This window comes from Hibiscus syriacus, unplaced genomic scaffold, assembly GCF_006381635.1.
Source record: "Hibiscus syriacus cultivar Baekdansim isolate YM2019G1 unplaced genomic scaffold, ASM638163v2 tig00117017_pilon, whole genome shotgun sequence".
Lineage (NCBI taxonomy): Eukaryota > Viridiplantae > Streptophyta > Magnoliopsida > Malvales > Malvaceae > Hibiscus > Hibiscus syriacus.
In genome coordinates, this window is record NW_024063526.1 from 5,704,267 (window position 1) to 5,726,681 (window position 22,415).

General features: G+C 34.6%; 1 long non-coding RNA gene across 1 annotated transcript; it reads left to right on the forward strand.

Annotated features, from left to right (window-relative positions):
- The first annotated feature begins 152 nt into the window (after positions 1–152).
- LOC120195735 lies at positions 153–2,068 on the forward strand. Its single transcript, XR_005523107.1, has 3 exons — positions 153–448; positions 524–1,214; positions 1,478–2,068. It is a non-coding gene; the product is annotated as an uncharacterized LOC120195735 (long non-coding RNA).
- Positions 2,069–22,415: the final 20,347 nt, after the last annotated feature.

The following is a 22,415-nucleotide window of genomic DNA, read 5'->3' on the forward strand; positions in this document are numbered from 1 at the left end:
TTTTTTTTTTCAATTTTGTAAAAAAATGAGTTTTTTTTTTATAAATAAATTTTAACTTTATTTATTTTTTTAATATAATATTATAATTTTTTTATGAATCTATATATGTATATTTATGCGTTTGATTCGTAAAGAGTAACATTGCCAAATATTAGTTTACTTGATATGAATATAGGATTGTAGTATTTAGTTCATGGAATATAAGATTACTTAGAATTCAGGACAGGAGATTAACTTCGATAAGTTGGGTCTTTTATTTAGTTCGAACATCATAGAAGAAAATGAAAACGATTATCGATGCATTCTTTACACTTCCACTGTGTCTAATCTGGAGAAATATTTGGGCCTCTCGAAAATAGTAGGAAGAAATAAAAGAGAGGCGTTTGTTCACATGAAGGACAAGTATCGGAGTCGAATTGCCGGTCTACTTGGGCACTATCTTAAGGGGGTAAGGAAGTTTGCATTAAGTCAGTTCTTCATGCTCTCCCCTTATATGTGATGAATTGTTTTTTTGCTGCTACAGACTTTGTGCCTTGAGTTGACTGGAATCATGGCTCGGTTTTGGTGGTAGAACTCTGTGTCACTTCAAGGGATCTATTGGTGTTTGTGGAAAAAATTATGTCAGCTAAAGGATGAACGAGATTTGGGTTTTGGGACATGAGTAAGTTTAACAATGTGCTCCTAGCTAAGCAAGGGTGGAGGATTATGATGAGCCTGACATCGCTAGCTAGTTGGGTTTTACGTGGGAAGTATTATATTACGGGGGATTTTACGAACGTGAGATTTTGTTTCACCCCATCGTAAATTTGACGCAGTTTGTGGTATGCGTGAGGTTTGTTCGAAAAAGGCTTAAGATGGAGAGTTAGGAATGGTCATTCCATCTTTATATGGAATGATTTCTGGATAGCATTAAGAAGCCTACGTTGTGTTGAGTCTCGGAGGGTGGATACAGTTGAGTTTGTCTTAGATTTTATTGTGACGGACACTATGTCTTGGAGGGAAAATCTAACCACGAAAATATATAATGAAGATGAGGCAAGGTTGATTTTGAGTATACCGATTGTTAGCTTCTGTCAAGAAGGTTGCCATGTTTGGAGTGGTGAAAAGACGAGAGGGTATAGCGTTATGAGTGGATATCGACTGCTCCTTGGGGATGTTGATGTTTCCTTACCAGTTAAAGCATGTTAATTACATTTGGGCTAGTGCATGTCAACGTAAGATTCATATACATGCTTGGAAATTTGCTCAGAATTTCATCCATTCGATGCATAATTTATATATCAAACATGTTACTCCTAATCATTTTTGCTCTCGCTGTGATGATGTTGAAAACAGTGTGCATATCATTAGAGATTGTCAGTTAGCAAAGTTAGTTTAGCCTGCTATGGATTATAATTGCCCTACTCGTATAGCACATGTTGATTTGATCATCTGTTTACATGGTTGTTTGATCACTATGCTTCCACCAAACATGCAGAAATTTTGATGATTATATGGGGATTGTGGTTTGCACGAAATTGGTTCTATCACGAGGGTAAGAAGATACAAAGGGAGGAATTTTTTATCTTTGTTCGATCGCATTGTTTGGAATTCAGGACTGCCTATACAAGAATTCGAAGTCATGTGACTCAGGCTCCGGATAAATGGCACGCTCCTAATCCTTTGAGTGTGTAGGCAACCTTTGATGCTCGATACATTCATGCACAACAAAAAGGTTTGTCAGGGGTTATTATTCTCGAGCATGAAGGCTACATTCTAGGTGCATTTTAGAGGAAGTTTTTGAGAGTTACCTCGACTTTAATGGTGGAGGCTACGACGGTGATTCACGCCGTTAAATTTGCTGTAGAGTTGGGCTTCCAAAATATTGTGAACGAAGGTGATGCGAAAGTGGTGGTTGATAAAGTTGCTTCCTTGGTGCGTGATTTCATGGCAAAAAGCTCATTGATTTTAGAGGCGAAAAGGAAATTAGAGGTCCTCACCGCTTGTACCTTTTGATTCACCCCTTGTACTGGTAACAATGTTACTCATATGCTTTCAGCTGATGAGGAAGACCGATTATGGATTGAAGAGTGTTAAACCTATTTTGATATAACAAATTAAGGGAAAATATTTTTGGACTTGATTGAATTTATCCAAAGTTTCCAAAAATAATTTAAAGTCAATTGTTCACAAAAAACAATTTTTTAAGTAAGCAGTACCAATATTGTTCTCACAGTATTAATATTGTATGAACAATATCAAACAAAAGAAAGGTATCAATACTATCTATTGTTTTCAAAGGTGTTTAGATTCCAATAGGCAAAAATAATACCGGTACTCAAATGAGTATCGATACAACTTTACATAGTAGTATCAATACTATAATCCTAGTATCAATACTCTCTTAGCTTAACGGCCTAGAAAAAGAAAGAATAAATTAATGAATTTTTTGGAAATTACTTGGCGCAAAGCTAAGGTAGTGAGTGTAAACTTCATTGAGGAAGTTAAATCATTATAAATCGTTATGCCAAGTTTTCTTATCATTTCTCCTCAATTCTTAAATTTTCAAAAAGTCAATTCACCCCCTCTTGACTATATTTTCGGTTGTTCCATAGAGCCTAAAATCCCAACAATTGATATTAGAGGTTGACTCATTTTAAGGTCTTACAACCTCTTGAGATGATCCTTGAAGAAGCTTTATCAATTCCCAACGCAACTAACAAGATGACTTCCACATCCGGCTATTACGATCTTGAGGAATCCCACTCCATCACAAGGTCATCCTACTTCAATGGAGAAAATTATTCATATTGGAAGAATATGATGCTGTTTTTCATCCAAGCCACCGACCTTATGGTTTGGGATGCCATTGTCGACGATTCTCCCACCTCTCAAAGATCTTACAACCTCTTGAGACGATTTTTGAAGAAGCTTTATCAATTTCCAAAGAAACCGAATAGATGACTTCCACATCCAACTATTACTATCTTGACGACTCCCACTCCATCGCAAGGCCTTCATACTTCAACGAAGAAAATTATTCTTATTGGAAGAATATGATGATGTTGTTCATCCTAGCCACCGATCTTACGGTTTGGGTTGTCATCGTCGACGATTCCTCCACCCTTCCAAGGAATCAATCAAAATGGACAAGTGAAGATAGGAAGCTTGCCTAACTCAATGCTAAAGCCATGGACACCCTCTTTTGTGATCTCGGCCTAGACGAATATAATAGAGTATCTTCATGCTCTAATTCTAAGAAGATTTGGGATAAGTTTGAGGTGACTCGTGAAGGAACAAGCCAAGTGCCAAGAATGATATTCTCACTCTTAATTATAAAAATTTCAATATGAAACCCAATGAAGACATAAAGATGATGTCCGATCGATTTACTTCTATCATCAACAAGCTTAAAGGATTTGGGAAGGTTTATCCCAATGAATAAGTATTGAGAAAGATAGTCTCTTACTTACCAATGTATTAGGAATGAAAGACCAACGTCATTGAAGAAGACAAGGATTTCGAGTTGCTCACTCTTGATGAGCTCATTGGTCCTCTATTTACCAGTGAGATAAGACTCCAAAATAAGAAAGAATAAGAAGAAGAGAAAAAGAATAAGGTATGAATTGTTTTCAAGTTCACCAATAAGAGTAATAAAGAGGTAAAGAGGTTGATAAAGATGAAGAGATGGCCAAGCTCTTCAAAAGATTCACAAGATTCATGTTTTCTAAAAGAAAAAAAATAAACATGAATTAAGCAAGAAGAAAGGTCCCCCCAGTGTGCTTTGAATGCCAAAGAACGGGACATGTTAAGTATGAGTGTCCCCTCATAAAGAAGAAGAGATCAAGCAAAAAGAAGGCATTTATGGCTGCTTGGAGTAATGAACACAACTCCAATTATGAAGATGAAGTAGCCAACTTATGTCTCATGGCCATCAAAGAAGATTCAAGGGTAACTTCTAAAGCCATCAAAGAAGATTCAAGGGTAACTTCTAACTCTTGTGATTTAAATTCTTATTCATTTAAAAAGTTACAAGAAGCCTATGATGAATTCTATTTGAAATTTGTGACCATGAATTCCAAACATAAGAAATTGATTTCTAAATTTAAAAATGAAAATGATTTGGTTTTGAAAGCAAATTTGATTTTTGAAAAGCAAAATTTTAATTTTGAAAAATGATTTTGAGCTTTAGAAAAGAAAATTTGAAAAAAAATTCAATTTGAAAGTTAAGCTTGAATGCTCAACAAAAGAGAAAGAAATCATTTCTCAAAATAATTCATTTACTTTAAAAAGGAAAATGATCACAATGCCATTTTCATGGTCATAGTCTACATATTATTCTTATAAAGAAAAGAAAATATTTTAAAATTAGACAAGTATTGATTCATAAAGAAACAAGAGACATTGGAACTAACCCTCTAGGACCCAAAGAAATCTGGGTAGTGAAATCCAAATGAATGTCTCTTGTAGGTGTATGTTGGAGCAATGATGATAAAGGTAAAGAATTTCAAATGCTCTAATCACACAAAGAAAAGGATGGGTAACTTCTAAACTTAAAGCTTTTTTGATTTTGTATATTGATTGCCTATTGATTTTTATACATTCATGAGTATCAAGCATAAATGTTTACAGGTTGTTTGTTGTCTCTGTATGTTGAAATTATGTTATGATGAATATTCTTTTATTAAATTTTTATGTGTTTGTTCATCGTAATTATTCTTTTTGGTTAAGTTGTGTTTTCCAACGTTTTAAAGCAATTTTTTTACTTTAATTTGATTGTTTATATATATGTGTTTACTTAAATGATGTCTCTTTAACAATTGATATCAATTTTCAAATGCCTAACATTTTGTAATGTTTTATGCATATGAGTTTTAAAGTATAAAAAATGGCTGTCCCTTGTTCCCATATGTAATGGGGTAAGGGGGAGGTAAGATAGTAGGCTACCCCCAATACTAGGTTGAGAGCAGCTTCCGTAGGAGACCTCCAAATTATGAAATGCCCTCCATGGGACTGGATCACACGACCTCAAGGTTAAGAACCTTGTGCTCTACCAACTGAGCTGAAGTTTTAAAGTATCTTCCATGATAATGCATAAAGTATGATAAACTTAGACATATATATTGAATTTCATATGTTACTAACATGTTTGTTCATCTTTATTGAAATTCAATATTATTTAAGTATTAAAGTTTTGTGTCAAAATTTTTACATGGAATGCTTTAGTTGAGGGGGAGCTTTTGATTTTTCAAATGGTTTTATGTTAAAATTTTCTACTTATTCTCTATTGTTATTTTGTACCTTAATGTTTGAATTATTTTTTATATAATAAAAAGGGAGAGAAGTATATGTTTGAAAAATTTTAATCTAAAGAATGAAAAAGGGGAGCTTATGATAAAGAAACTCTTCTAGAAAGAATTCTCTCTTTGAGTATGAGCGACCCTACGAAACTTCTAAGAACTACTGACATAACGAGGAGGCAAATCTTAGGCCATCAGGCATTGGAATCACTCATGGATCTGACATGGTGATAGACAAACCAGATGGGTTTGTCTCTTCTTATGCGTCAATTCTAACAGGAAATCCCATAGATGGATCTACAACATCTAGTAACCTGATGGACGATGAATGAGACTTTGATCTCACTAATGAGGACATTATAACTAGCATGCGCGGGGGCTTACCATCAATCCAATTCTCTAAACGTGCTTAAAACTTATGGAATAGAATATGTCCAAAATGATTACTCTCGAGCTGTTCGGGCATAACATAGGGTTGCATGCTGTTACGAACAAAAGCTTTACACTCTGGAAACCTTCCCAACCCTTCACTCTCATGGATCTGGAAAATGGATACTTCTGGCTAACTTTAAAAAAAAAACGATTATGATAAAGTCTTGACCGAGGGGCCTTGGATTATTTTCGAGCAATGCCTCACAGTTCAGCCATGGACAAGAAATTTTAGCATATCTTAAGCTTTTTCTACCAGTGTTACGGCTTGGATTCATTTTCTGGGTTTATCAGAATATATGTTTGACAACAAAATTTCTAACTTGTATTGGCAATCTTGTTGGCAGGGTTATGAAACTTGAATGGCGCAAAGATACGAATAACCATAGATGTTTTGCTCGAGTTTCTACCTACATCGATCTCAAGCAGCCCCTAATCTCTCGAATTATAGTGGGAAACAAAATTCAGGCATTGGAGTTTTAAAACCTTCTCATTGTGTGTTTTTCCTGTGGAAGGTTCAATAATCTAAAAGAAGCATGCCCGTTTCAACACAACTTCTGACCTAAGTGGCAGGTCGGAAACAATTCTGGGACCTATCCCGATAACTCTAAGGAAGATACTACCATTCCAATGATTAGCAACCCCACGGTGGTGGAAGTGAACAATCCATAAACCACCCCCTATGAGCCCTAGATGATCGTCGAACGACATCACCAACATTCACCAGTCAGAAAGGGGAACGGTAAACAAACTGTCACTGATAAGGAAACAAATAATTATGGATCCCCTTTTGTAGCTTTGAATGGAGATTCGAATGTTCCTGGTTTACAACCTTCAATTCAGCACGGGATTGGCAACACTAGCACTGAAGTTTCCTTACCTAAAAACACGACCAATAATGCCCCGTAACCTTTGGAATTAAACGATTCTTCCACAAGAAAACCCAAGGAAATCCCGCTCATCATGGCCGGAAATTAAGTCAAGTTGGCATTGATGGCCAATGATCGACCAAGGCACAAAGCACTCAAACACATGTGGTCAAGTCCAAGGCTATCCAATCTCTTAGGGTGGAACTCATCTTCACTAACTCATCTCCATCCGGTAATCTTGTGCTCATCGCTTCTTCCAAAGCAACCCATGATGCAAATCCCATGCAAAATATTGTTACGTCCACCCCATGCAAAGTCCCCCTCATTTGATCATTAACCCTGAGCCAATTTTAAGTGTGATACCCCCTTCTTCTCCTATAGCAAATCCGATAATTCCCACCCTGGTAAGTCTTAAAAATTCTAATTTTATTTTTAATAGTAACCCTATTTTTTTTTATAATAGTTTAGGTGTTGAAGGGAGCATTCTGAGCACATTCCTCAATTCTGGTCTCCATGTGACAATTAGTTTCAATGAAGCTTTCAACTCTCCTACTACCACGCATATCGGTTCTCATGGGCAAGATAAGAATAAGCGGGTTTCGAATTCCAAAACGAAAGGGGCCTTTATGTTATCCGCAATAAATGTCTCAAGTTTAAAGCTTCTTCAACTCTAAGGAATCTTATCTAGGTGGTGTTAGAAGGGGTTCTTACTTCCATAGAATCAAATACAGTCCCATATTGGTGGAGAAAACCAGACTACGAAAGGTAGTGGTGTTGAAAACTAAGGCTTTCCTCACCCTTATCCTTTTAAATTCTATCTCTTATGATTTTACACTTTAACTTGGATTTTTCAGGGTAGTGGAGGAATAAATTTTCCAAAATTTTTTAAAGAGTATGTTTATGATCATAAATCTAGTATGTTTGTCCTTTTGGAACCTTGTATAGGTGGCATTAAGGCGGACTATGTTATTGGCAAACTTGGCTTCGATGATTCTTTCAGAGTGGAAGTAGCTCTAGAGGTATCTGGATCATGTGGAATTCAACCATCTCGATTAAGGTTTTAGCTGCTCATCCCCAATTTATTCATGTCATGATCATTACTAACACCTTTATTCTTCACAACTGTCTATGGCCACCCCACTCCCACTAAAAGGAAGATGTTTTGGAGAGATCTTAATTTATATGCTGTTACAAGAGCCCCTTGGTGTCTTACATGAGACTTCAATGATATTCTTTCTAGTGTGGATAAAAAAGGGGAGCTTGCAATGGGGTGGGTTGTAGCCTTTTCCAGGACTTTCTTAATCTCGACTTTAAAGGACCTCAATTTACTTCGTATCGTGGAGGGGTCTTTGAGCGCCTAAACCGCATGGTGGCTAATGATGAGTGGTGTACTCTTGCTCCTTATTACTCGGTTCACAATCTTCCTCGAATCAAATCAGACCATCGTCCCCTTCTCCTTCGTACCTCGGAACCATCTTATAACTATGACCGACACCCTTTTTGTTTCCTAGGTGGCTGGATTAAACACCCGAACTTCAATACTTTTGTGAAAGATAATTGGACTTATGAGGGTAATATCCACAGCTCTGTAAGTAATCATTCCGATGCCCTTAAAGTTTGGAATAAGAATGTTTTGGCCACATCATACAGGAAAAACAAAAGCATAAGAAGAAGCTCTCAAATATTCAATAGGCTTTTGACACCTATGGTCTCAATCATCTCTATGACGATGAGCTCAAGCTCTGCACTAAGCTTGAGGAAATCTTAAACCAGAAAGAGCTTTTTTGAAACAGAAGCCCCAGGACACTTGGCTTTCGGTGTAAGTCTAATCAAATTCAAGCCCTTTGCATCACTAATGGCGACCGATGCTATGATAATGATATTCTCCGAAAGGAAGCGGTCAAATACTATTCCAACTTGTACCAAGACGATGGTTTCTGCCTTGGTAACTTTTTGATCCATAATGTTTTTCCCCGCCTCTTGGTTTCTAACATTCAATTACTCAATAAAGCCTTGCTCGTCCTCATTCTAAAGGCCAATAGTCCTGAATTCTTTGCTAATTTTCGACCCATCAGCTTTTGTATTGTGCTTTACAAACTGGTTATGAAGATATTGCCAACAGGTTCAAGGCCATCTTTCCCAAGACAATTGCTATTAACCAAGCTAGTTTTATAGCTGGTAGAAGATGACAATATCATCGTGGCCCAAGAAGTTATCCACTCAATGAGGAAGAAAAAGGGGGAAACCCACTAGATGACGGTGAAAGTAGATCTTGAGAAGGCTTATGATCGTGTGACTTAGGATTTTTTGTCGAATTTTCTCATGGACATGGGTTGTCCTATCCGGTTACATAGCATTATCATGAACTCAGTCACTTCCTCTAGTATGCAAATTCTGTGAAATCATGAGCTTTTTGAGGAGTTCAAGCCTACTAGAGGTATTCGACAAAGATGCCCTCTTTCTCCATACTTGTTTGTCTTTGTATGAAGCAGTTGGGTCAGAGCATACATTATGCCTTAAACCTTGGTATTTGGGAACCGATAATCTTATCTCGTGGTGGACCCTCGTTCTCGCAACTTTTTTCACCGCGCGACCTGCTCTTATTATGTAAAGCTACCGCAAACCAAGTAATCAAGCAGGGCTTATGCTCACTATTCTTGATCAATTCGCCTATGGTCTCATTGATCATCGAAAGAGATTTTACTTCAGGAAATATGTCAATTAAAGTCTACAAGGACCAACCCTTGTAATTTATTTTTCTCTATGGTAAACCGATATTCTCAAGTTTATCTCTTGAATTCAGTCATTGCTAGACTAACCACGACTATCGCCGTTAGCACCAATACAACTTTAAGTGTTGGGAAAGCCTGACTCGGGTTATGGTCTCTCAATGAGAATCGAATCGATCTCAATTCACCTTAGCGGACCTCCCTAAGTTTGTTCATAGGAATTTGAATTATGACCAACTGATTCTTCCTCCTAATGGTAAATCAGAACAACGTTTAAGCCAACGTGAACTTTTTGAAATGAAAGTTATATGAAAATTTCAGAAAATCAAGAATGTTATCTGAAGATGTTTAGTGCTTTTCAATTATCACTAACGGAAGTGAGTCATCACTAAGCCTATGGTTAATTAAAAGTTTAGCTAAGCATGCCTGAAATCATACTTAGCATTTTTTTAAAAAAAATAAAAACTAAAGTAAAAAAATGAAAAATAATTTTAATAAAAAATTCAAAGAATTTTATAAATCAAATAAAAAGAAAAATACATTTGCAAGCTTCACCATAAGGGTATTTATAATCTTGAAATATCCTAAAGATAAGAGAAAATATTCAAAATAAAATACCTTAAAAACCATCCAAAAGATAAATCTCAAGGTATTTCAAATTCAAACTCAAATTCCCTAGATAACTCTATCCGTCCATTTTCCAGAAGATGCTGATTAGACGTGTTTATCGACAGACTATTCAGAAGAGAAACTGTTGGAGTATGTATCAACGTTGAAATTTCCATGATGGTCTTTTGGCCAGAGCTTACAAACGAGAAAAAAGTATTGAAAGATATGAAGCTGTACGTAGCTGGTGGCTAGGGGTGGGAATAGGCCAGGTCGACCTACAAGGGCCTACGGCCTGACTTATATAAAGCCTGGCCTGGTTTATTTAATAAAAAGGTCAGACTCAGACCTTTTTAAAAACCTATTAAATTAAATAGGTTAGACTTAAGTTTATTAAAAAGACTTATAAGCCTAATAGGTCGGCCTATTTATAGTGACTACTTTGTAAAATACGCTAAGTTAGAGTGACTTAATAGGGAATTTAATCTAAAATTAATGACTAAACTGGAAATATTAAATGTTTATTGTGAAACATACTTTTAAACAGATTAGACCGAACAAAAAAAACTTTTAACAAACTACAGATCAAACTCAAACTTACAAATATCATCGTAGGTCAGACTCAGACCTATTAAAGTCTGACCTAGCCTATTCCCACCCCTACATGAGGCTAGTGCTTTGTTGGAATAGGTGTGCAGTAATTTTGGTGTGAACGAAGGGTGAGAAATATCTGAGAGCCTTTTTTGAATTTTAATGAGAAAAGAAAAAGTGAAAGAAAAAGGTTAGGGCAAACGACTATTTTGGGTGAATAAAACAAAACTCGTGGTTTTATAAAAATGAAACAAATAATGTGGTTAAATGAACAAAGTACATGTGGGTGGGGCAGGGCATTTAATGAAATGGGCTTCACTAAGGCGCACTTAGGGGTTTAAACCGTGTTTTGAAAATCGGATTGGATCGGTTGATTTAATCGATTTAATCGAAAATCGTTGTCTAATCTGGTTTAATCTAAACCAGTTGAACCGTTATTAGTAAATCGGTCAGAATCGTTGAACCGTTCGAACCGGACCAGCTGAAAATCGAAAAAAATCGGGAAAAACAAAAAAAACCGAAAATTTTGTTTTTTTAAAAAAACATTAAACCAAACAACGTTGTTTGTTAAACGAGCCAAGTTGAACTCGAGTATTGCTGAGCTCGACTCGAACTTGAAACTTTAAAAGTAAGCTCAACTCGACTCAAACTCACAAGCTAAAAATTATAAGTTCAACTCAAACTCGAAATATAATATTGAAACTTGAACTCAAAAAGGTTTGAACTCAAAAAAATTTAGAAGCTCAATTGAAGCCTAAAATTCGAGCTTAATTGAAGTGAAAGAATAGTTCACTTAATGCTCACCAAAAGGCTCCATGATTTTGAATGCCACATTACCTCTATTTATTTATAGAAGTTAGTTGTGATGCTTTTCTATGTTTCTTAGCAATGTGAGATTGTTTTGTTATCATATTTTTACTCTTTAGACTTTTGAGATGATCTTCTATGTTTCTTAGCCATGTGGGATTGTTTTTTTTTAAAAAAAAAATAAACCAAACAATATCATTTTGTTATGATTTTTTTAACCCCAAATTTATTTTTTAATTATAGTTATATAATTATATTTATTATTTAATATGTTTTACCTTAAATATTATGTTGTAGTTAATTTGAATCATTTTATTTTACTTGATTTTATGGTTTTTAACTTATATATGTTATGACTTGTGATATAAAAAATTATTTTTTATTAAATATTTTTGGTATTTTTATTTAATTTTTTAAATAATTATGACGTCGTCCGGTTCTTCCGACCGATTAAACCGGTTCGACCGATTGAACCAATGAACTGGTAGCATGACCGGTTCACTAACCGGCCCGGTTCTGAAAACCATGGGTTTAAAAGAGGTTTTCTAAAATGCACGTAAAGGATGTAGTTATTTATGCTGCGCACGCTGGTTCTTCGTTTTGAAACAAAAACTGTTTCTTTCTTTGCATGTGACTTTCGTTCTAACACGCTGCTCACATGAATAAATGTCATGGTCTTTCATTCAAGTTCGATCATATTTCTTTGGGTACCTAAAAAAATAAAAATAAAAATAAATAAATAAATAGAAAAATAACAATAAGAATAAAAGTAAAGAAAATTGACAAAAATAATGAAAATGGGTTGCCTTATATTAGAGCGCTTTGTTTAACGTCGTTTATCACTATGACTTGATTCAGACTACAAATTCCACGAGAGACATTTCCACTTCATACATTTTTTCAAACTAAGAAATTTCTTATGAGAATTTCTACGATGAATTTTTTTTCCTATTATCCTTTTAGATTATGTCATTCTCATAGGTGTTTCTTCGGATCTTTTTCAGCTTTGAAAGCTTGCTTGAGATAGATAAATTATCCCATTCTCCTAAAAATGTATTCTTCAAATGTTTCAAAATCGATTTTAATTCCAACTTTGATGCTTGCAAAATAGATGAAAAAATTTATATTGAGAATGCATCAAATTTAAATTTTTACTTAGCTCTTTGTCAGATGATCGTGATTCCACGTTAGAAGCGATATCCAATTTTGTTACCTTATCAATTCCAACCTTCGAATTCTTGTCAACTCATAAAAAAATCATGTTCAAAAGGTTCGATTAAATTAACATAGTTGACATTAGACATAGAGTTAGGATGCTTCATAACCTTATAAACATCAAATTTCACCACTTCACCGTCAAACTCCATGGTGAGAGTTCCGCTTCTAATGTCGATTTTAGTCTGAGTTGTGCTTAGAAAAGGTCTTCTGAGTAGAATTTTAGAGGAGTGATTAGAGCGACCATCTTCCATGTCAATGACGTAAAAATCAACCGGAAAGATCAAATCGTTTACCTTCACAAACACATTCTCAAGAAAACCTTCAAGATACATAACCGATTTATTGGCGAGTTGGATCGTTACATCTATTTCCTTCAAAGGCTCAACACAAAGTAAGTTATAAATCGAAAAAGGCATAACATTTATAGATGCTCCCAAATCAAACATAACACATTTTATACCAAACTTACCAATCTTACAAGGGATCACAAACATACCTTGATCCTTTTACTTAGGTGGAATTTTATGTTGAATGATGGTAGAAACATTTTCACCTAAGTTTACCTTTTCATTCCTGATAAGCTTTATTTTATTTGTACAAAGATCCTTCAAAAATATGGCATACCGTGGAACCTTTTTGATAACATCAAAGAGGGGTACGTTTATCTCGACCTTTCGAAAAACATCAAATATCTCCTTTTTGTTAACTTGTTTGTCACATTTAACCAATCTTGTAGGAAAGGATAGTGGAATGACGTAAGGTGATGCAGTAGGAGGTTATGTATGAGGTTTCAGTTCTTTCTTCTTATTCTTCTTAGACTTTGTGCCTAGCCTCTCTAAAACATCAATTTCAATAACAGTTCCACTTCGAAGGGTCATGGCACAAGCATTTTGTCTTGGATTTGATTCATTTTGAGAAGGTAATTTTCTTTGGGATTCTAATAGACTCACATCTTGTGTTAGTTGGCTCATTTGTTTGTCGAGCTTTTGAAAATGAGCTTCAATTCTAACTTGGAATTTCTCTTGGTATATCAACAATTGTTCAATAATCGATTCTAGTAACGATTTTTGCGATTAATACTACTGAGGTAGATCTTTTATACGCTTGATTCAGTCTCAGATTCGGTCCATAAGTGAAATTAAGATGATCTCTCCATCCAATATTATAGGTGTTAGTGTAAGAGTTATATGGTCTCTAGGGAGGTCCTAAAAATTTTCCCACAACATCCACGTGGGCTATTGAAGCATCGTACAACAATCTATGGATCATTCAACTTCATGGAGATTCCATATAATCTAGTTGGTCTGTTTTACCTGTAATAATATATTTTACAACATTAGTTAATTTAGCAATTTTGTCTTCTAAGGAGGAGTACTTATCTCATGAACACGTTGAATGGGTTCATTGGGTGGGCAAAACTGATGAGAATTTACGACCATAGTTGAAATCGTATTTCTGGCCATAGGGGGAGTCATGTATACAAGAGTCCCTACAATCACTGCGTCAATCATCTTCATATCCATAGGAAGCAAGCCTTCATAGAAGTGTTGGAGGATAGTCTGTTAATATCCATAGGAAGCAAGCCTTCATAGGAAGCGGGACTCATTATTTTTTGGATTCCTAGGATGCCTCTCTTTAATTTGCTCACCTTCGCCGCAGGGAAGAACTTGTTAAGAAATAATCGAGTCATATCAGCCTATGTAGTAACTAAATTAGGCTGTAAATAAAATAACCAATCCTTAGCCAAATCGAATAAGAAAAAAGAAAAGGCACGAAGTTTGATTTTGGTTTTCAGAAACTCCCTGTGGTTTCATGCTTAAGCAAACCATATGAAACTCCAAGAGATGTTTATGTGTGTTTTCATTTAGAAAAGCATGGAAGGTCTGTAGAAGATGGATTTGACTCTTCTTAAGCTCAAATGGCGTTTCACCATTCGAGAATACGATAAATAGCGACTGATGTATGGTAGGTTTTGCAGTTAGTTCTCGAATTGATTGATTAACCATTGGAACTAGTCCTTCTTAATCATACGTGAATTTTGTTTCAACGTTAGAGGTTGCTTCTGAATCTGGTTCTGGTTGTTTTTGTTGTTGTTGTCCTTCTTATCTCTTTTTCCAAAGTGTTCTTCCACGTATTCTCTGAGCAAGTGCTTCGATCTTAGGTTCTTAATTTGTTAAATTCCTTGGAAATATCCTAGTCAAAACAAAACTATATCAATAAATTTATCTAAGTCCCTGGTAAAGGTGTCAATTTGAAAAGCATCGTAATTTTCAAATAAATATTCCTTATTCTCAAATAAAATAAATACAATTGTAGTAAAGAGAAGAAGAGTCGATTTGTGGGACTAAGAAGCTTCTAATGTTGAATTGTTTTGATCCTGTTTGAAACGAAAAATAAAGAAAATAGAGGGGGTTATGAAATTAAAAGAAAAGAAACAAAGATTTAAAGACTATGAAAAATAAAACAAGGTAAGTCTTTGAAAAGAAATTGAATAAATGAAAATAGCCTCACCATTCGCTTTGCTTCCCATTAATCATCGAAAGAAAGTTTACTTCAGGAAACATGTCAGTTAAAGTCTACAAGGCCCGACCCTTGTAACTTACTTTTTCCTCTGATAAACCGATCATCCCAAGTCTATCTCTAGAATTCAGTCCTTGCTGGACTAACCACGACTATCGTTGTTAGCACCGATACAACTTTAAGCACTGAAAAAAGTCCGACTCAAGTTATGGTATCTCAATGAGAATCAAACCTGATCTCAATTCACCTTAGCACATAGCAGCTAAGTTTGTTCATAGGACATCAAATTACGAGCAACCGATTTTCCTCCCAATAGTAAACCAGAACAACATTCAAGCCAACATACACTTTTTGAAATGAGTTTGTAAATTTTTTTAAAGAAAATGTTTATTGTCAAATCAAGTTTTCAGAAAAATCAAGAATGTTATCCGAATATGTTAAGTGCTTTTTAATTCTCACAAATGAAACTGAGTCATCTTCACCCTAAGGGGTATTTATAGTTTTGAAATATCCTAAAGATAGAATAAATATTCAAAATAAAATATCCTAAAAATAATTCAAAAGATAAATCTCAAAGTATTTCAAATTCAAACTTAAATTCCCTAAAATAACTTTGGTCGTCCACTTTTCAGAAGATACTGATTAGAACTTCTAGAAACTTTCGCTAACTGGATCGTTAGATTCTGCTACATCGAAAATCATCATGCCCAAGTCGTGCCCATGTCTTCAGCCATGATTCTAGAAATAAGAAACACAAAATCCACCCTTTTACTGTCGGTTCTAGAAAAAATAAGTTATTGCACATAAAATAAGCAAAACATAACCAAATCAGTAGAAGAAAACCAATAATGAGGAATACTTACCAACAAAATAAATGCAAATTTGAACACTCATCATATTCTCGGGAGAACCCCTTAATTAATCGCCTTGTCAATAATGGGATGTACGACCCAAAAACCCCGTTACTGATTTCACTATTGGTTCTGGGTCCTGGAATATGGAGAAGCTTCATCAAGTTTTGGATGACAATTTAGTTCGTCAGATCATAGCCATTCTTCCCCCCACTGGCTTGATGACTGCCCTAACCAACCCATGTGGAATTGGGGCCTTTCCGGCAGCTGCACTGTGAAGTCTGCTTATTGCATGGTGCATCGAAACAGTTGGGATGACATTAGCCCTCACTGGAACCTTGCTTGGTGTTTTGATGTCCCCTAATGAATCCGAAACTTTATTCGGTCCATTCTCATGAATTGTTTGATAAAAAACTTGGAGAGAACCTGTCGTGGCATTACAATGGAACCCGAGTGTTTTTTGTGAGACAATAGTGAAGAAACTATCCTCCATTCTCTAAGGGTTTGCTCGGTAGCTTGCATTGTTTGGAACCAGGTCATTCCGATACAAGATGCAGGGAGTTTCTTTTTCATCCCCCTTTTTGATTGGTTTTAAACATATTTCTTTCTCTATAGGGTCTAATGAGCCTTATCACTAGAAACATCTGTTCCGAATTCTTGATTGGAGGCTTTGGAAGCGAAGATGCAGTTTCATTTTTAATGGCGATGTCTGGTCCACGAAGGCCATTATACATTCGGAAAAGACACGAGCATAGGCAATTCATGATTGTCCCAAGACTTTTGACCACAAAATGATATACATGCCGCAAATATCCATAAATGGAGACCCCCAACACCAGGGTAACTAAACTAAACTATGATGACGTTTTTCACCACCCCTCGAATGAAGGCTTCAGGTAACGGTGTGCTTCAAGACTCCAGTGGAGATTGGCTGTGGGGCTATAGTCGTTACCTTGGACGATGCTCGATTCTTCATGCTGTGTACACACACACATACATACATATTATACATAGTTTTTGCGAGATCCACATTGATGACCTGTGGGACCGATTCTTGCACTTGACGTAGGGTGACAGCTCCGTTTATGAGTATGAGAGTGAGTTTTTACACTTAAGCCGCTTGATGAGAGTTTAATATTACATATTTTTATTATTTTTACCTCTCATTTATCGCTTGGATATTACTTATTTATCTTTATTTCTATTTTATTTTAGACAAGAGGTTCATTAGATTAATTAGACTAAACACTAGTTGATTTTGATGGTCCATTCAACATCTTATAGAAGAAAAGAAGAACTTCCTCGAATATTCAATTTGAAATTTACCTGGGAAAAGGTTATATAGAAGATGAAGAAGAATGCAACTAGAGGACCTAAATATTTATCTTTTGTGATAATTTTTTTTTAATTTAGTGTTTTTAGTTTGATTATTTTAGGAATTGGTTATTTTATTTGCTTAGAACTCTCGGTTTATAAATACCCCTTAGATTCAACAGTTGAAACACAAATTGGAGTTTTATTTTCCTTGGTTATTTATTGAAGTTTTACTTTTCTTTTATCTCCATCTTTCTTTCTTTATTTTCTTTCATTGTTTTCTTTTCACAATGTTAAGAATGATCCAATCCATGCTTGGCTAAACTTCTACTTAGCTAAAGATTTTTGTGAAACTCAATTCCATTCGTGAGAATTGAATCCATCATATTCTTGATTCTCTGGAATCTGGAAGTGGGAATCGATCATTCTCTTAAAAGTTATTACATCTTCAACTCAAAAGGTGCACGTTGATTTGAAAACTGCTTTGCTTAAAGTTTGGAAGTCGGATTGGTTGGTCGTAATTCATCTTTTTGTGAACAAACTTAGCAGTGGTCCGTTAAGGGGAATCAAGATCGAGTTCAATTCTTAGTGAGACGCTATAACTCAAGTTGGAATTTTCTAGAATTTAAAGTTATTTTGGATCTAACGACGATAGACATGGTTATTCCAACTAAGATCAGATTTCAGAGATAGACTTGGAAATTTTGATTAACCAAAGAGAAGAGTTAGCTGTAGGGGTTGGGCCCTGGTGTGTGCAACCGACATACATCACAAAGGGAAAATTTTATGTTGATGATTGATCTAAATTGAGGCTAAGCAAAACCTGAGGCTATATCATCATTATTGAATTCTTTTACTTTATATACTTTATTTATTTTCTTCTTCTTATTTTTTATTCAATATTTATCTATTTATTTTATTCATTTATTTTCATTAATTTTAAATCACCTTTTTTATTTTCTTGCAGTTGATTGAATCTAAGAAACAACATTATCAAACTTCCTTAGTCCCTGTGGATCGAGCCTGCTTATCTATACTACTTTATTTATTTATTTGAGAATTAAGAATTATTTTTATTTGGAAAATTTGACGCTTGTCAAATTGGCGACGTTTTGGGGAAATATTGTTTCTTGTTTTGATTTATGATTAGGAAAAATCTCAGAGAACTAGTAGATTACGAACCAGAGATCGAAGCACTTGCTCGAAGAATACACGAAAAACACTTCGGCAAAAGAGACAACATGAACAACGCCAACATCAATTGGATCCAATTCTAGACCCCATCACGACATCGAAACAACCTTTGCATATAAAGAAGTTCTGATGGCTGATTAAACAATCCAAGAATTAGCCACAACTTCCATGGTACAACAATCATTATACATCACTTTCCCTCAAGGTAAAACTTTGTTTGAACTCAAGACGGGGTTAATTTATCTTCTCCCTGCCTTCCACAGATTACAAAGTAAAAATCTACATAAGCATCTCACCGAATTTCACATGGTTTACTCTAGCATGAAATCGCAGGGAGTATCTGAGGATTAAATTAAACTTTGCACTTTCCCATTTTTCTTAGCCAATTTGGCTAAGGATTGGTTATTTTATTTACCACCAAATTCTATTACTATGTAGACTGATATGACTTGATTTTTTCTTGACATGTTCTTTTCTGTGACGAAAGCAAGCGAATTAAGGAGAATAATCTTAGGAGTTCGTCAGAAAAATAATGAGTCACTCTATGATTATTGGGAATAATTCAAGAAGATCTGTGCTAACTGCCCGCAATATGGATTAACTAAACAAACTCTTCTCTAGTATGTCTATGAAAGCTTACTTCATATGGAGATGAAGATGATTGAAGCAACAAGTGGAGGAGCTCTCATTAACATGACTCCCACTGTGGCTAGAAATCTGATTTTTACTATGGCTACCAACTCTCAACAGTTTCACCTATTCGATGAACCTTTAGCATAGGTTCACGATATAAAAACTCATTCTCTAAAGGATAAAATTGATAAGTTAACTAATATGGTGAAATCTCTCATTATAGGTAAAACAAGACCATCAAGGCTATGTGAAATCTGCACGATGTTGGATCACCCCACGGACAGTTGTCCCATGCTTCAAGAAGATACTATGGCTCATGTGGATTTTTTGGGACCTCTTCAAAGATCCTATAATCCTCATGACAATACCTACAATCCAGGGTGGAGAGATCATCCAAATTTTAACTATGGGTAGAATCCAAGATTGAATCAAGCATATCAACCGAGACCACCTCCACCTTAATAATATCAATAGCAAAAATCATCATTAGATTTTGATTGTTCTTAGGACTGAAGCTTATTTTCAAGAGCTTGACAAGTAGATGAGTCAACTAGATCAAGCTGTGAGCATATTGGAATCCCAATAAAAATTACCTTCTTAAACTGAGCCAAATCCAAGGAAAAACATCAGCTCCATTACCCTTTGAAGTGAAATCTTCGTTGAAACTGAGCCACAAAAAGTAGTTGATGCAAAGACCTAGGAGAAGAAGAAAGAGTCAAAAGCTATTATGCCATCTTCTATGCCATCTCCCTATCCCGTTCCACCTCTTTTTTTTTTCTTTAGACTAATTAAGCGTGATAAAGAAGTTGAGGAAAAGTAAATACTTGATGTGTTTTGGAAGGTCAAGATAAATACACCCCTCTTTGATGTTATAAAAAAGGTTTCATGGTATGCTAGCTTTTTTAAGGATCTTTGCACAAATAAAAGGAAGCTTATCGGGAATGAAAAGTTAAACTTAGGTGAAAATATTTGTACTATCTTTCAACGTAAAATTCCACATAAGTACAAAGATCAAGATATGTTTGTTATTCTTTGTAAAATTGGTAACGTAGGTATAAAACGAGCTATGTGTGATTTGGGTGCTTCAATAAATATTATTTCTCTTTCGATATATAACTTATTTAGTGCTGAGCCTTTAAAGGAAACAAGTGTAACAATCCATCTTGCTAACAGATATGTGGTGTATCTTGAAGGAGTTATTGAAAATGTGTTGGTAAAAGTAAATGATTTATTTTTTTCCAGCGGATTTTTAAGTAATTGACATGGAAGATGATCATTCAAATAAATCTTCAGAAATTCTATTTATAAGACCATTCTTAAGCAAGACTGACACTAAAATTGATGTTAGAAGAGGAACTCTCACCGTGGAATTTGACGGTGAAGTGGTGAAATTTGATGTTTATAAGGCGATGAAGCATTCTAACTCTATGGCTAATGTTATCTTTGTCAATAAAATCGAACCTTTTGAACATAATTTTTTGGATGAGTTATACAAGAATTTGAAGATTGAAACTGATAAGGCAACAAAAGTGGATGTCGCTTTTAATGTGGACTAGCGATCGTCTGACAAAGAGCTAAGTAAACATTTAAATTTGATGTATACTCAATCTACATTTTTTCCATCTATTTTGGAGGCATTAAAGTTGGAATTACAATTGCTTTCGGAATATTTGAAGAACATATTTTTAGGCGAATGATATAATGTATCTATTTCAGATAAACTTCCAAAGTTGAAAATTATTTGAAGAAAAACCTATGAGAAAGCCAGAAGGAAAAATTCTATGATTGTAGAATTTCTCATAACAAATTTCTTAGTTGGAAAAAGCGTATGAAGTATCTCTCGTGGAACCTGTAGTCTGAATAAGGTTGTCGAGCTAATGACGTTAAACAAAAGTGCTCTAATGGGATGCAACCCATTTTATTATTTATTATTTATTATTTTTTTGTTATTTATTTTTCTTTATATTTTTTAGGTACATTAGGTATTTTTTTATCGAGATAAAATTATGGAAACGACATTGATTTGAATGTTCCTATACCACTGGACAACCCACCGACGCTAGAAAAGGAGAGTATTTTTATGCCATCTCATTTACTTTATTTATTTCGCATTGGGACAATACTCTTTAAGTGAAGTGGGTAAAGTGAAAATTTCACCTTATTTATTCATGTTGTTTTGATAGGATATCTCGATTCTTATGACTATTGATTGTCTTGGTTTACTTGTTAGTTTTGTCATGATCCCTTTTTACAATCTTGAGTTCATCTTGTTATGCATGAATAATTGATTTGAGTTAATGAAATAATTTGATGAAAGCTTTTAACCTTGTGGTATAAGTATAAGTGTTAGTGTTGATGCTATTGTGAGTGATAGATCGTTTGAATGTGATCGGATTAAAGAATTGAGGTGAGGTGTTTAGGTTGTCATCTCATTTCCAATTTAAATATTTGATGACGAGTCGAGACTATAGAGTTAAAAAATAGAGAAAAGCGCAAAAAAGAAGAAATTAAAAAAATAAAGGAAAAATCAAAAAATGAGAGGAAAAATAAGCCCTTGAAAAAAAGAGTGAGTGATACAAAAGGGGAAGAAATAAAATTCACACTCCGCCAATCACTTATCATGAGGAAACTAACCTTGGTTTGATTTCGTCTCGCAAGCAAATAACAAAAGCTCTGCATATCTACCTCTTATTCATTTGGTTAATTGTTGTTTATTAGATTATCTTGCCACTTTTGTTTGATTATCTTGTCTAACTTGTTTAATCCATGCATGTACTTGGGATTTTACATAAACTTTCGAGTTAATCTTTGGTGAATGATGGAAATTGAAATTTAAGTATGCTTGAGGACAAGCATTGAATAACTGAGGGAGAATTTGATCAGAGTTTAATATTACATATTTTTATTATTATTTACCTCTCATTTATCCCTTGAATATTACTGATTTATCTTTATTTTGAGTTTATTTTAGACATGAGCTTCATTGGATTAATTAGCCTAAAACTAGTAGATTTCGACGGTCCATTCAACATATTATAGAAGACAAGAAGAACTTCCTTGAGTATTTATTTTGGAATTTACCTCGGACAATATTATCGAAAAGATGAAGAAGAATTCAACCAGAAGACCTAAATATTTATCTTTTGTGATAAACTTTTTTAATTTTGGTGTTTTTAGTTTGATTATTCTATTATTATTTTATTTAAGAATTTGTTATTTTATTAGAACTGTTATTAAAATTTTTAATTTGATTATTTTAGGAATTAGTTATTTTATTTACTTAGAACTCTCGGGTTATAAATACCCCTTAGGTTCAAAAGTTGAAATGCAGATTAAAATTTATTTTTCTTGGTTATTTATTGAAGTTCTACTTTT